This window comes from Triturus cristatus, chromosome 3_1 (assembly GCF_964204655.1).
Source record: "Triturus cristatus chromosome 3_1, aTriCri1.1, whole genome shotgun sequence".
Taxonomy (NCBI): domain Eukaryota; kingdom Metazoa; phylum Chordata; class Amphibia; order Caudata; family Salamandridae; genus Triturus; species Triturus cristatus.
The window spans coordinates 217,285,818-217,302,925 of NC_140583.1; the positions used below are offsets into that span (position 1 = coordinate 217,285,818).

General features: G+C 44.0%; 1 protein-coding gene across 4 annotated transcripts in view; it reads right to left on the reverse strand.

Moving 5' to 3' along the window:
• The window catches only part of TMEM266 (transmembrane protein 266), a 628,375-nt gene that overhangs the window by 574,756 nt on the left and 36,511 nt on the right, over positions 1 to 17,108 (reverse strand). For all 4 annotated transcript variants that reach the window (XM_085643695.1, XM_085643694.1, XM_085643696.1 and 1 more), the window contains one exon: positions 4,925 to 5,030. The gene's annotated coding sequence lies outside the window, so the exon portion shown is untranslated. The remainder of the gene's footprint in view (positions 1 to 4,924; positions 5,031 to 17,108) is intronic.

Here is a 17,108-nt window from a genome sequence, read left to right on the forward strand (position 1 = left end):
TGTTTTACTGCAGACATTGTGGAATGTTCCAACCATTGATAGCACCATTTCCCTACCAAATAGGTGGCAACTATTTCCAAGTATTTAGACTGGAAATAACAAGGGTCCAGTCTGCTTGCCTTAAACACTTAATGTGGAATTCAAAACACGAGCATAACAAACCTTTGTCTACTGGCCACAATAACCACACGTTAAGACCTGAAAGAGTGGATTTAACCCCTTCCTTGCGTGGGTAATTCCCCTGCGGTGCGAGGTGGGGGGCCGCGGCGCCGCTGTGCTCGTGACGACCTCAGCTCGTCATGACTCACAGTGGAGCTGTGCTCATGACGAGCTGAGCTCTAGCAAGTCCCAGGCATGTAGTCTGTTGAACTGTCATTTAGAAAAATCATTTGTGGCAGAATCAAGCACACTCAATAAGGTGTCTGTTCCCTGAACCAGCCAATGAATGGTACCCCAAATTGATCTCGCGTCAATGTTGTCCTTCCAGTACTCACAGCCTTTGTTTGCATTAGCATATATGGTGTGGGGACAAGTTTAAAATAAAACGGTTTCTGGTCTAAGGAATTATTGCCAGAAACATTTGTGAATGTATCCCTATTTTTTTTTTAACTCCTTTATGGGGGGAGGGGGGGGCGGGGGGGGGGGAGTTGGACAATGTTTCTATTGTGTATAATTAAAAAGTGTGCGTTGAACACTAGCGCTATGTAAATAACGATGTGTGTAACGATAACAGAACATTTCACCATTGATAGCAGAATTAAGGTACAAATCTTCACTTTCAAAAACAGTATTATCAGGCCTCGAAAAATCTACTCGGCCACTTGCTACGGCGAGAATGATTTTATCAGGTCAAGTTATTTATAGGACCTACTCATCCATTCTGGCGAGTGAACTTAAATTGGCAAAGAACAGGTGTTCTGTACATTCAGAAGTGAATGAGCAATTCAAACGCCTTTAAATCGTGTTTTTATCTCGACACATTTGCTGTCTGTTGAAGGACAGAGGTCAAATATCAGTCTGTCATTTTACTAATTGCTGGTTATCACGGAAAATGGGGTTTACTTTTCTTTCTCTTATTACAGTTACAGGTTTTTGTCAAGTGATCTGTCTGACAATCATTGTGAAACAAAAGGTTGTACGGTCAGTTTTTTCTAACCCACAACATATAAACTGCTTGTAAATGAGCGGTACAAAGATTTCAAAATGTATCTTATTACGAAAGCACATTTCTCTTTGTAATTCAGAAGTGTGATGCAAGCAAAGATTTAAATAGGAGCAAATCAATTTAGAATACTTTACTTGGTGATGGGCAAATATTTGTAGAAACCTGATTTCTAAACATTGTTTGTGTCCTATATATTTTTATCAGTAAAATCGCATGCCAGTGGAAAGGTTTGTAGACATTTCAATAGAAATTTTACTGACTGCAAATGAGTGTGGTACCACTTCATGCTTTAGGTATGTATTTATTAAACGTTTCTAAATAAGATTTGTGAAACATTCCTGCCCTCGTCCTGATGACAATGCTGCTATAAGAGGCAAGTCAGTGGTCATGTGTATCCTACATGTGTCTGGATATGCATTATATATGGAGCTAATGTTTAGTATATTAAATCAAACAATTTGTTTTTGTACAGCAGACATGCTGAATTTGAAGGTACTCTCATATGTCATAAAGAAGAAAATGGCGGCTCAGTGAATTCAAATGTTTGCCCAGGATCACATAATTTGAAACCAGTTTAGGGGTCAAGAGCATTATATTTAGGTTGAATATTTTATTTAAGGCACTAGACCTGACGGTCTAATAAAATTTTAGGATTTTTCGAGGCCTGGAATAATATTCCAGCTCCAAGAGTATGGAGTTAACGGTTTCAACATCCCAGTCATCAAAGTGACCCCTAGGCATAATAACATAACCACTTGCAACCTTAAATATATGAAGAATATGCAGTATTTCATTAGGACCAAAAATATCATAGGGGACCTTATCCCAAACAATTCCATCAGTTACTGCGATAGCTGAAATGTTCACAAGGGACAGGTCTCTCCTCACTTTGTGTGAGGAGGAGTGAGGCGTTAGCACCTCATCCATCAGTTCTGTGACAGAGCGTTCTGGAAGGTATTGTCCATTAGCAAAAGGAAAACAGTCACAAATCCAATTCAAAGAAATAGACAAACCAAGGAAAATATTATACAAATATATATCCAAGGAGGTACCAGGTAAGTGCATTTCAGCCATGAAAGGAAAACACAAGCACATGTAGGGTCTAAAATGTTAGTAGTGTCAGAAGAGTCTGATGAAAAATCATCTAGTACTCCAAAATAACCAGAAGCAGTTTGTTGAAAAACAGGAGCCACAGGTGAAAAGAAAGCTGGTAGATTCCTCAAAAGGTGGATCATCATAAATGACTTCATCTGGAAGATACGCTGTATCAAGTGCAATACTCACTTCCGTCATATGGCTGGTGTTTGTAGCAGAATCAGGAATCAACTGAGGTTTATCCATGCCCCCACCCCCCCAGCTGGGGAGAAACAGCTGCAATGTTGCTCACATGCTGTAGAGGAAATTCCTGTCTGGTAGAGAGAAGTGTTAGGGAACCACCAAGGAGTCCTCGTAGCCTACTGTTTAGAATCAACCGCTTGATGCAATTTTACTTGATCAATGGGGACAAAACGATTGTCTTATATGTGGCTATGTAGCGTAGAGTCAGTCTAAATTGTGTAAAACGCTAACCTAAGGACGAACCAAAGTGGTCCCAGAAGGGAAATCACTACACAGTCATTGACAGGCATATGACAAATGTGCCTGTGCATCTGATGCATTACCTGGAATTTCGAGACAAGCAAGCCACACAAGCTATTATTTACACAGGCTCATGGCACTGTTTGAATTTTGACAATACCTAGATATATGGCAGGAAGAGGCACATGGTGGGACACACCTGAACACATGGTATGGATTGGCACATTAAGGAATGAATTTCACTTGGGAACAAATGGGTGTATTTACTTACTAGGTGGTATTTGTATTCAAAATCGGATTTCCTCTTTTAAGACAATGCCATATTAATATTTAGAAACAAATGTATTGATTTACTAAATGTCATAACCTCAGATAGAAATGGTGACTCGGAAGATTTACTGATATTTAGAAAAGAAAATCAGCTGAAAAAAATGTCAGCACAGCAAAAAGGGTCAGAGTATGCAAAGCCTAGGCGCTCTATACTACAAACATACTTGTTTAAGTGACAGGTATTTTAGGAGTGGGTTTACCTTTATGCTGTTGTTTTCTTGATGTTTAGCAAATAAAAGATGGAAGGGTTCTCAGTGACTCCATTAAATAGTGGGTTGTGGAGATAATCCCAGTTTACAGTTAAACCTAACCATATTTAATCCTTCGGGAGACCAGAGGAGTTATCGGAGCTTCTCAGAGTAATGTAAAATCACCTTCTGAGGTCTTAGATGGCCACATGTAGTTCAGTCAGACGGGATGCTCTTTGGAACAAAAGTGTCTAGTGACGTCCCACATTTTACTCCTCCCACTGCAGCCTAGCTAGCCTCCATGATGGTACCCATGAAGACTATCTGACACATGAAAAAAATAATGTAGGTTGAGAATTGCTCTCAGCTGTATGCATGGGAGAGCCACAAACAGATACATTTTTCTATTACAGGCCTAACCACTTAAATAATGCATGTAAATACAACAATGGTAAAAGATTACCGTATCTTTACAAATTTCATAAACAGTCCTATAGCATGTGATTGAAATTACTAGCAAAAACATAAGCATAAAAAAGGAACTCAAAAACAATAAAATGAACACTTGTATGTCTATGGATTTATGTGAACTACTTCTGAAAGTCATTAATACCTCAAATTTGTATATGAGGTTACTGCAATTAGCTCAACCAATAATTTTAGAGCCGGCCTGGGAACAACATGAAATGGTAAATCTCGTATTTATACACAGGATATCAACAAGATTGTTCAGGGCACTTAAGTAGAAAATGTAAGTAACAGTAGTAATGTAAAGCTATGAGTTCTATACTTTGGTCATATTGCAGAGGTTTTAGTTTCTAATGGAGTTCAACACTGCTTTTTTAATTTTTTTAAATGTCCTCCCACCCCATTGAACATTCTTAACAACACACAGCCACCATACAACGTTTTTGCATGAGAAGATGGATCATGGTTTCTTGTCTTTCTTGAAATTCATAGTTACAGGTACGGCTAAGGTACTCTTAAAGCACAGCAGTGAACTACACCATTTACCACACACAATATTTAAGGCATGAAACCTCAGTGGACCGGTTCATGACCCTTCTTGTCTTAAAATCTTCGTAGTGAGATTATTTAGAGAAAGTGAGAGTGTGTCTAAAAACACAAGCAATGGGTTTCATTTAGGGCTAAAGGTCAGATAAATTGACTTGGTGTAATGGAATAGAGGGATCAAGAGATTATGTGAAACCACTTTGGATTCTTTAATAGGTACATTGTTTTCACTTGAAAATGTTGCACTAGTTCCAAAGTGTACAACCTAGAGACCTTATCCAAGTGGGTGTATTACGGTTCCGAGTGGGGGCCGTTCCCCAAGAGTGGGACTTTCAGCTCGAATTGCATAAAACAGGAGCACCAACTTGGAAATCTGCAGCTATTCTGGAGGGCTACATTCATCAGCATGTACATTCCACCCAGGCTCATCCTACTGATGTCATTACTGTCACTTTTACCACACTGACATGTACCCCCCAATTAAAAAACACCAGTACAACCCAAGGATCCTGGCTGCAGTCACTGCAAGCACTCACTGCAGGGTGTTTATTCAATCCTTTCATTTAATGTTCACCACGTCGCATGCATAAGCAGCACTAACAACTAAAACAGAAAAGAAGATCTAGAAAAAGGACTAGTGCTATTCTACCTGATTTTTCCCAACACCATTTTGTGGAATCCAGGAACACTCCTTTCTCTTCTGGGCCTTCTTTCGCCACTTTTTCTTGATGGATCTCTCCATGCAGACATCTGACCTGTTAAGAGCATTTAACACAAATGTTTTAATTTAGATCACAAATCATGTGCATTATCTTATAGTTTACACATAAACGTTAATTTCTAGCATCATTCAACAAAATATATAGAGGACTGTAAATGAAACAAATAACTGCATAGCGATATACAGTACATCTATCAGCTACATCTTAGCTAAACAGTTTCTGAGGAAATAAGTGGGAAATAGATTTCATTGGAAAGAAATCTACCTGCAAGTATAGAGCAGAAGAGAGGCCAAAGGAAGTTGGCGGTGTGGCACATTTTTTTTTAAAAGCCTCTCATCACATGGAAAAAGAATATCATGACAATCCTACTAGGCAGAGGGTACACATTAAAAAGCCCTTCCCAAGCCAAAAAGAAGGCTAAGTACAACAAAGGGAAACCTATTTGTCGGACAATGGCCACCATGTACACAATAATTGAAATCAGGTAACCAAAAAAGCCACAAAAGAGCACCAACTTCACACAACACTTGCAACTAAAAATCGGATTGAACAAAAAAAAAAAATTCATCCACTAGAAAATAAACACCAAAAAAGCAATTCACAAATATAACGAGAGAAGGGATACAGAAACATGCACAATAAAAAGGTTTTATGAGGAAAACATTCAAAATAAAGCAAAAAAAAGAACAATGCCGAATCCAAGAGAAAAGAGCAGTGCAACCATTATTCAGAATGGTACAGGCTCAAGAACATAGGCAAACACCACAAATACCAGCTTCACCAACATTTGTTTAAACATGTTTATAGAGGAGACCACCACAAACTAGGTAGCTAATAAGAACCTGTGAAAAGGGCTCCATCTTCCCTACATGAAGCTCCAATCAGCACACAAAATCTCCTGAGAGAGTGCATGCACATAACATCTCTCTGGATACCATTGTAGGTATTGCAAGGACTTCTGCAACAACAGAAGCTCCAGAGTTCACACATCTCCATACACCTATCAAATAGTGCAAAAAGCCGCAAAGGATATGCCAAGCCTCAATATAATTCAGTAAGTGATGCACAACTTGAGTTCGCCAGATAATCCAAAAACTTCACTGGTTTCTGGAATGGCACATTATTACCAGACATCAATAGAGTCTGCACAAACAAAATCACCCAATACATAGAATGTGTCATAGATTTTCACTTGCACAGTCACACACAACACTTTGCCTAAAGAAACTCCTCACCAGAGGTGACAGAGGCTACCCCTTGAAGGGGGGCATTGAGAGTAAAGAAAAAAGGCTGTACTGCTAACCAGTCCTGCAAATGTTCCTTTGGTCCGATGACGTCAGCTTGGTATTTTGGGACATATTATGACTTTCTTCACTAGATAGCCCCATCAAGACATTTTTTTAAAAACTTTATTAGTAATCACAATAGTACTTGAAGGAGAGTTCCATTTCTTAATGGTAGTGCTTATCCTGGGTCCATTCAACATCTGCAGACCATTACTTATGTATAATTTATTTTTAAAGAATCCGTTTATTTTTCCATTTTACCATTCTCAAAGGTACATCAATAATATCATACTTTATCACAATTGGTGAAAAAAGAACACACTTTGTAGCCATCCCACCCCTTCCCACACAGTTGCCAGAGAAGTCACCCATCCCCTCGAGATCCCTTGTTTTTCAGAGTCTATTTTCCGTACCTTTTTCACTATATCTGAATGATCTAATATTTGGAGCACCTCTCTATTCCGATCTGGAATCCACTGGATTAGACCTCCCACTGCATTCTCGAAACTCACTATTGCCACCTTCCATGTTGTCAAATCCTCTTCAGCGTTTTTATCAATCCTACACGCCCGTAGTCTAACTTCCTCTGCAATTGCCCATTCTTTGACATCTTTCGCCCATCTCAGTTTGTTGGGACCCGTAGTGCCCATCCATACTATGGCCACTCTTCTTTTTGCCAGTACTAATGGCACCTGTACAAATCTCCACTGCATTTTCCCACCCTTGCATGGTTTAAATATCCACAGACCATTACTTATGTATAGTATGTGTCCCCAATAACTGAAGTCCTCGTAGCTTATCTGCCAATTACTGACATCCCGATAGGAGGCTGATGTCTTAATGTAGGGCTGAATTGGAAACAAAAGGGTGAATACAATTTATGACATAGACTAAGCCCAGTTCATAAAGCATTTCTACAATTACATTTGGTCAGTCTAGTATCAAAACTTTTCTTCAGAGCAACCTTTCACTTGAGAGATGTAATAAAGCCACTCTGCATAAGCTTACACTAAAATCCTATGCGTCATCATTGGAGTCTGTCTCCCTGAGTTTTTCCCAAAAATCTGCCAACCAGATGGCTCTTTTCTTAGCACGGTGCAATCATATTGTGTGCGTTATTAAATCGGTTCCACTTAGTATTTATTTATAACAGCATATTCATAACTTTGGTCCATAAAGTTCAAACAACAGAACATTTGCACATCACATGAACAAAATCCGACCAACGTGCAGATCTAGGAAACACATTTGGAACATAGGGAATAACCATTATTCAACACATTACACTGATTGTGGTTAAAGCGAGGATGACCGTATACATGTATCTATGCCACCCTCCAGCCATATCAAAATCTCTCATACTATATGCAGACCATCTTTCCCGACATCTACTAATGCCTTGTAGAGGAAAGTAATGTCTCTAATACCACATTCTATCTGGATCAACTCCTGCAATAATACCGAATATGGCTGCTTCCAAACTGATGTGGCATGGTGGGATCACTGTTATCAGCGCCTCTAGCATGGAGGGCAGGAAGGAGGAGGCCGGGTTAGACCCGATCAAATTAAAAACCCGTACTAGAAGTGGGGCCAGCACTGCGCAGAACTTTTTATAAAAAAACTGTCCGGGCCTGGTGATTTATTGAGCTTCAAACGGGAGATTGTAGAGATGACCTCCAGTCGGATGGGGGCCTCAAGCTAATCCATCTGGTGCGGTAATAGTTTGGCTGTAGCGACTCCCTGGAGGTAGTGAGTTGGCCCATCCCCGGGGAGGGCTTGTGCCGCGTACAGGGTCTCGTAAAATTGTCGGAATGTGTCCACGATCTCAGGATCAGTAGCCCAATCTCGTCCCTGTTGATCCCGGATCTCAGTGACTCTCGACGATTGTCACTGTGCACGGAGCCGATTAGCAAGGAGACGCCCGTCCCTATCTCCCCCCACATAAACTGCGCGCTTCAGACAGAGAGCTGCGTACTCAGCCGATCAACATCCAAACCCGCCAGCTGCGCCCTGGCTGCCTTAGGAAGTTTCCAAACTTTAGGCTTCCCCTTCCTCTGGTGAATCCGTTCCAGCTCGGCTACCTCTCCCATTAAGCACTCCTGTTTCTCCCTCCCGTCTTTTTTATCGGCGGCTGCTATGTCCAGAAACTCCCCCCCAACTACCGCTTTTAGGGCTTCCCACAGGGTCGTCGCAGATATGGTAGGGGAGTCATCAAGCTCTAAGTAATCAGTCATGCACTGTTGAATTTGCCTTATTACTGAGGGGCGCAGCAACATGGCCTCGCGTAAACGCCAGAATCTGCGAGTAGGGCGTCGATGGTGCAGGGACAGGGATATCCGCACAGCCGAGTGGTCAGATAGGGGGCAGGGAAGAATCTCTACGTCCCGTGTCAGTTGCGTCAGGGTATCAGAGGTGAGAAGATAGTCAATTCTGGCGTACGTCTTGTGAGGGTGTGAGTAAAAGGTACATTCCCTGGATCCCGGAATATGCAATCTCCATATGTCTGTGAGTCCAGCTTCTGCTAGAAGCCGTTTCCCATCCCCCAAGAGGGCCCCAGATTGCCCCCATCGCTGCCCGACCGATCCACTGCGTCATCAACGGCCAATTTAAAGTCACCCCCTAGAAGTATATTTTTGTCCTGTAGACTAGTGAGCTTGTGTAAAATGTCCCTGATAAAGCGCTCTAGTCATCCGTTTGGGACATACACGGCTGTGATCGTGAATGCACAGGTGCCCAGAGTAAAAGAGTGTGCCAGGAGTCTATCCCTAATCTCGGCCTGTTTGATACCTATTTGTCCCAGAAATGTAGCGGAGACTAGGATCGCCACCCCGCTGTCTTAGAAGTATTAGAAGAGAACATGTGGTAAGAGAAGGCCCTGGACCTCAATCTGTGTGTATCTGTGGGTAGCAGGTGCGTTTCTTGAAGAAGACAGATATGGGCATCCAACTGCTCAAGATAGGACAAGACAGCCCGTGTTTGGTGGGGCTATTCAGGCCCTTGACGTTAAGGGACAGGACATGAATGTTAGAAAGCATGAGGAAAAATCCCTGGGTGTGCTATTGATGAGAGCCCCCCAGCTTGTGCAGATGGATGGAAGTCATCAGTAAGAAGTAACAACCACCCAGCGGAGTTATGAGAAGAACCCACAACAAAAAACCCACAACAAAGAACATTTACTTGCAAAGTCCAAAAAAGTCCTGGGCAAGCGCCCTGCGGTGAGGCGTGAGATGAATAGCAGGAGCTCCCTACAGCTGCCACCCTGCACAGGGCCCATTCCAATACCTAAAAGTGGATCCCAGAAAGGTTGCATATATGACATTGCCTTAACCAATATGTTTCAGTCAGCTGTGTTCGAGTCTTCAGACAGAGATTGTAGGACAGCAGTGCGTTCTTTAGCGATGGTCTCCAATCCAGACGTAGGTCCAACGGAGAGTTCCCAACTCGCTGCCATCGTGTGGGGTCAGCACGACGTCCCGCAGAAGCATCCCGCTCCGGCGTATGGCATTCGTCCCCAGGGAGTCGGAGAAGCGACGTAGCCTCCTGAAGGGAGCAAATCTGGCAGAGCTTGCCCTCCCATTTAAAGAGGAGTCTGAACGGATGGCCCCAGGAGTAACGTCGTAACTGGACAGAACTCCCGCCTTTTCTGCAGCGTAGAGGTCGCCAGGTCTTGGAATAGAAGAGGCCTGCAGGAGCGGAACTCAGTGGGATGGTTGGCACGAGCCTCTCGTAAGATACGCTCCTTAACCCCTTCAGTGCCCCGCCCTTTCCACGCCCTGTGCCGGGCGTTTCATTAGCGGGCGGGGTTCATGACGAGCTGGACTCGTCATGGGCACAGCGCAACCGCGGCCCATGACGAGTCCAGCTCGTCATGGGCACAGAAGGGGTTAAGTTTGAAGTCATACACGCATGTCAGAATGTCGGGGGGGGGGGGGCAGTCGCTGGTCGTCTAAGTCAGTCGAGTTCGATCTTTAGTTCTGGGGGGCCCCCTAAGATGTGGAGAAAAAGATCCATGACAAAAGACTCGATGTCTTGCGCCCTGTCCCCTGCGGCACCGCACGAATCTTGATGTTGTTCCGACAGGAACGGTTCTCGAGATCCTCTGCATGGGATTGTAGATCTAAGTGTTGGTCTCTAAGGTGCAGGACCTCTTGCTGGAGGTGGGATACTTCGTCGTCTCTGGCTGTTGTCTGGTTCTCCAGCTTGTCGACCCTCTCCCCCACGGAGTCAATGTCCCTTCGCATCTCTCAGATCTCCGCTGTCAAGTCTTTCTTCATGGTGTGGAATTCCCTAGTGAAAGTAGCAAAGAGGGACTCCTGGAACCCGCGTGTAACCGGACCCACCGGGTCACCCGAGCCCCGACCAGTCGAAGATTCGTTCTGTGTCACCTCCAGTCCCACCCTTGAGTAGCAGGTCCTTGACCGACCTGTCTTTGCGAGCCTTGATGGTGGCCATCTTGAGAAAGCTATCCCCTCTCACCGACAGTGAGGAAGCGATGCAGCGTCTGTTGGGGCCACACACTCCAGGTGTTGGTGAGTCCCCCTCCGGAGACCCCTCCTGCTTCTAGCCACAAGGTCCACTCAATCGATCGAAGGACTGTCATCGCAGTGCCCGAGGAAGCTTGGCAGGGCCCTCTGGCAGTTGACGCAGCCAAATGTCACCATCACCGCCGCACCAAAGGCCAGCTCCAGCCCCCCCCCCCCCGCGGGACTCTAAGTGAGGCCTCTATAATGTCTCAGTGCTTCAGGCCCCCACAGCAGCAGCAGCTGCTACGATGAATGCGACGGCCCACTTGCGAGCGGCCCGCCCAGTCACACTTCCTTCTTCAGAGCACAGGAGCCTCAGTCAGCACCGCGTGGCAAAGAACAGGACACCCACCAGTGCAGAACACCAGTCAGGGGAGCGGGCGTAGGTGTGGGGCACGGCGCCAGTCACTGCCGTAACACTCTGCAGGGGCCAGAGGGAAGGGGTGCAATACCCAGGAAGCGCCCCACAGCTCGCCGTCGCCGCGGGGGGAAAATTCACCTGCGAAGGACATAGCAGTAGCTCCGCCAGCGGCCTCAGGCCCATGCCGCCATGTCTGGCACCGCACACAAGTGCACCAACCTTCTCCTGAGAGCGGGGCACAGATCTCTGCAATCCCCCCCTGCATCCAACACCAACACTCGAGGGAGGGCGGTGAATCGCCAGGCAGTTCTGTCCCGGGATGCCTCTGCTCATAAACTCCTCCCTGTCCGGCTGCGAGGCAGGCCACGGGACGCACATGAGCGGGATCAAGCCGATCTCCGGAAAAAGCACCAGATTCACGCACGACTTGGGCCAGCGGTGCTTCGGCAGGTCCCGGACCCAATCAAAGTCCGAGGCAACGTCTGGGGATCCGTATGTTGCAGCTATGCAGGTTGGGCCCAGATCTGCGGTCGGAGCGGCGAGCAGGCACGTCCTACTCGGCCGCCATCTTGACCCCCCCCCCCCCCCCGCAGTTTTTTTTTTTACGTCTTTTTTGTTTTTTTCGCTCAGTACATCTTCACTACTCACACAGTACAATAGTATGAACACTCTTTTTACCACATCAATGACATATTTTACAATTTCACAACCCTTCCACCAATTTTACTTTGACATCTCCGAGGGGTCCCCTCTTCTCTTCCCGGTATTGTCAATGTCTTCTTGATCAATCTTAAACCCTTACATTTTATCCCATTTTCGTCGGCAACCACTTGCCATGTAGGTTACCTTCTCTGCCCCAGAGCACCAGTCTAAATCATACTCCCAAACCTGAGGATCTGGCACCCTAGCTGCCCCCCACCCCTTGCCAATATTTAGTTTTGCTACTATTGCTGCTATTTTCAACCACATCTTGACATATTTGGACCACTTTATCGCACCCGTTACACATAGTGTTAACCATCTTGCTTCTAATAGGATCTCTTCCCCCGTGACTTCTGTCATTTCCGTCACTTCCTTCCAGTTTTGGTGAATATACCTACACTCCCAGAGAATGTGAAAGAAGGAGCCCACTTCCCCACATCCCCTTGCACAATACTGAGATATTCCCTGGCCCCATCGGTGCAGTTGCACCCTGGAAGCATAGGAAAGTCACAACAGTTTTAACTTACTTTCAAAAGGTTACCTCGAACTGCTCAATATTAGAAACGAGGAAGAAAGAAGAGACTTCCCATGACCTGTAGTACCCAAATATTTCAACGATTTGGCAAGGTTCTCTACAAAACATTCCATCCTTTAGTAATTACTTTCAATATCGCAGACTGCTCCCTCCCTTTCCATGCAGGTCACACCAGAAAATGACTTAGGTGATCACACTCTTAGAACCAAGTTGCTGCAACCTACCATGCATATCTTTAGTTTCTGAATTAGCTGAACTTGATGAAGTTCATCATGGTGTCTCTAAATTGGTATAATACAGATTTATCCCCAATAGGTGCATATATCCTCCAATCTACTCACAGTGCACTCTAGTGTGCTCAGATTACCTTGGGTGGATTGAAGGACCCTACATTCCCAAAGATTCACTCCTTGAGTATGCATAGACTTTAAGGCGCCTTCAAGATGTATGCACACTACATTCTTACATATTAAAAGGCTCTCACACGGTATCTGCTCTCCAAATAGATCCCTCAATATACTCGATAAAAGATTTCACCTTTTGTCTTAATTGAGGTTTAGACTCTGTATCTGTCAATACCTCCCTTTTCAATCTCCAGAAGTGAGCGGGCAGAGTAAGGGAAAAGCTAATTACGCTTATAATGGAGAATGATGAGACAGTGTTCTGGGGAGAATAGGACAACTTCATGAATACTAGGTATAGGACGACACATAACCATAAACGAAATCCTGAAACGCAAGGTGTGCCTGGTTGAGTAGTAAGTGCAACTTCTGTTCCAAGGAATACAGTGGAGCCATATATCCACCAATACTGATTAGAACATAACCTTGCACATTTTAAAAGTAGCCCAGAATGTGGGCCGGCCACCACCCATGATCTTTTAACAGAGCAGTCTAGAATTGAATTGAAATCACCACCCCGTTAATAAGAATATGGAAGCCTAGCTTTTTGTGAAGTAAGACTACAGTGCCTCTAGAGACTGAAGCAAAAGCAGAATAAAATCTAGGAGAGTCCCAGCCTCTAGTGAGATCCAGACCTCAGGCATAAAATGTTTCTTCTGCATCATTTGAATATTCACCCTTCTTATCTAGCATAAGAGTCAACTAGACCAGCCTTACCAGGTTTGTTATTCTAGCTGCATATACCTACCTGCCCTCCTCGTCACCCATCTCATCTAGCATAAAATACTACATTCCATGCCTTACTAAGATTAAGTCAAGTCCGATTACATTCCCGGACATCACCATAATGTGATCACCACAGATTCACTAGAACTGGGGGATCCCCTATGTGACAATATGTGAAAATAGCCAAGAACCTGAAATACTGTGCATGACCTGTGTACATTCTCAGGTTCAACAAACTGCACGAAACAGGAAACTGATCCAACCTTGATTTTCTACAACACAAAATCTAGTCCAGTGAAGAAAAATGCACCTGCCATATCCATTACTTAACAAAACAAAGCAATCCCTACAGTCCAAACCTCCCTCCTCACCCCCATTTCGCAATGGCATGTACCCACCCCAAGTTATTAACAGAGTCAACAGGATATAATCTATCCCACTGGTTTTGTTCAACATTAAGGCCCTGAGAAGTCTCAGCATAGAAGGCTATTTTAATCAGTCACAAGGACAAATGGTTGCTGTTGAACCCTCACCCAGCATTCCCTACTATCTCCAGAAGAAATCTTGGTATTAGCCTATCAGGGAGCCTTCGGAGTATGTGTGACTAAGTGCACAGTGATGGAAAGCAGAGTGTCACATTTGCTCAAATGTAATCCCTCACAATCCAGAAATCTAAATGCCCAAAAACATTTTGTTGAAATGACCCATATACACACTAAATGGAAAGCCTACCTAATGGCCCATTCCCCACCCTTCCAATGATAGTAGCAGATATATAAACTTATCATGATGACCGTGTAAATCTCCTTCCTTACAGAAATGTAACTAATGACATGCAAAGTGCACCATTAGGCATCACTTAGATCATATAAAACTGAAAATATCAGTAGCTAACATATATTGTAAGGAGACATCAAAGTCCTCAAATAAACTACAGTAGTCCTAGATAACAGCCATGTAAAAACCCTATGTTATTGTGACAGAAATGGAGTCTCCTGTGCTGATTGTTGGCCCCTGCAGTGCTGACCTTAACCCTTGGAGCTTTGTTCCCACAGCCGAGTGGCCTGCTTGTGAGCAGTCCCTGACCGAAGGCCCCTTTAAACCCATTGGTTAACATTGGACCCCTGCACTCTGCACCTGGCCTCCCCAGTGCCACAGGTGGTGCAATTGGAGGGCCTACTTAGACCTTGGTCCTAACTCCCACTCGTAAGTCCTGTACTCAACTGTAAAACCGATAACCATTTTTCTCTCTTAGGAACCAATGTTATGAGTTTTTGTTCCTAAAATGTACTACACCTTAAACCGCAAAAAGTCTTACTTACCTTGTATTGTGTGATCCCCAGTGTGGTATCTAGGCATACCACCCAGAGTAGTCGAAGTAATTTGAAAGTAATCAAGAAGTATTCCAAGAGCAATTACTATGTAATTTAAACTGCTTTTTGAAACAATACTAACCTGTAACAATTGCAAATCCATTCCCAATTGCATTTCTGTTTAACGTTTTACGATGGAAAGTACCTTTTACCTACTTGTACCAAGTCCTGCTTGGTTCTAGAAATAAAATATAGGTATACATTTTTATACTTACCCAATTGTTCTGGATTCTGTCTATGAGTGTGTGTAATCAGTCCTTGAGTGAGTGAATACAATAAATGCTTAACACACACCCTGCATAAGCCTAACAGAGCTGTTAGTACTTACCTAATGTAGCCTCTGTTATACCTTTAGGGACTCCCTGGACTCTGTGCACACTATACCTTACTTTGGCATAGTACATACAGAGCCAGCTTCCTACACATAGCAATAGCGAAAATTAGTGGCAGTGATAGAGGAGGCAAGAAACTGAAATGGTGACAGAAGAAGTTATAGAAAAAAGTAATGAGAGAGAGCAGGGGAAGAAGAAGCAATGGTGATCGTAAGAAAGCAAAATTCACACACAAGGAACAAGTGGCTCACATACAGGTTGACAGTCCGAAAGAGGAACTGAAGAACAGGTGAGCGAAAAGGACATGGTGATAGAAGTAGCAGGTAACAGTGAGATGGGAATATGGGGTAGGTGTAATATGGGGGATAAAATGGGGGCTCTCCGCCAAGTCCTGGAACAATCTCCCTCTCCAAGTCTGTACCTCCCCTTCACTCGCCGGCTTCAGGAAGGGGCTCAAGGCTTGGCTCTTCGACTAAGGCTCAAAACTCCTCACCGCCTGGACCCCTCACCCCCTCATCTATCCCCCCTCCCCCCCCCCGGGGTGATAAACCGCACTATATAAATACGGATTGATTGATAACAAGAGAGTGAAAATGGGGCAGAGGGAGTGGAGGATTATAGTTTGTAAGCCTGGCGTGAAATAAGGTCATACCCACAAAGAGATGGGCACCAGCATCCTCTTATAATTACATGAATTGAAAAATGTGAATTACATTTGTACAGTTGTATACAATTTCATATGTAATTCAGTAGATGTTAAATGCCACCATCTGAAAGTTACCTATCAAATTTCTTCTAGAAATCCATAAATACATACATGGCCTACCTGCCAGAATTACTAGAATTAGAACTAATCATTTCTGAACATCTGTATACAATTTCATATATAATTCTATAGAGCATAAATGCCACCATCTGAGAGTTAACTACAGTTAATTCTACCAAATTTCATATAGAAATTCAAAACACATACACAGCTCACCTGACAACTTTACGAGCATTAGTATTGAAATTTGTCATAGCCAAACTGCAACCACCAATATGCCTAGATGAGATTAGCCAATGAAGAACAAAGTTTATTCTAATGAGCACACTCCAAAGCTTCTGGTATCTACAGGGGTAGAATTCCGATTTTACTCTTCAATTACCTTCTGTACTACAGAAAAATGTTTAAGCCTACATTTTGAAATTGTGCTGTAGGGTGTGGCCAGGTAACAAATGGCAGCCATCACTTAATCTGCCTGCTCCATCTAAATCACTGATCAAAGCAGAAGGCAAAGCTTTCCATCCCAACATCCATCACTCTAACCACCTGTAGTGATCGGAGAACCAAAAGGAGGAAAGGCGGATGTAAACTTGCGAGCGGTAGAGGCTGAAGGTGACTAACTAGCAGTTGAGTAATATTCCCTTACCTCATTAGAGGTAGTGAAGCGGACAGAATGGAGACTGCTCTGGAAAATAGCAGTTGCTCTTTGCCACAAAGGCGGATCTTGGAGGCAGGCAAGAAAGAAGCAAGAAGGGACTGATAACAGCATTCAGTAGTTACAGAGAAATATGAAAAAATAAATAAAAGGTAGTACATTAGAGGTACAGACGGTCATGTGGACTGGTGTCAACAGGTGTCGCTTGGACTACAGGGAGGTTTATGGACAGGAAAAAAAGATCAGAGTCTTAGGGAGAGTGTGTAAGGTGCAAGACGGACTGTTCTGGTCAGCAGCAGCAGAGAAGTGTAGCACCTACATCACATCGGTGAGGATAGATCAGGTGAGAGTGAGACGTCAGTGCCAAGTTTCAAGGACACGCAGATGATGCTCGGTTAACCAATGGGAACGAGAGTAGCCTTAGGGACAGGAGGTTACTGGGGTGTGCATA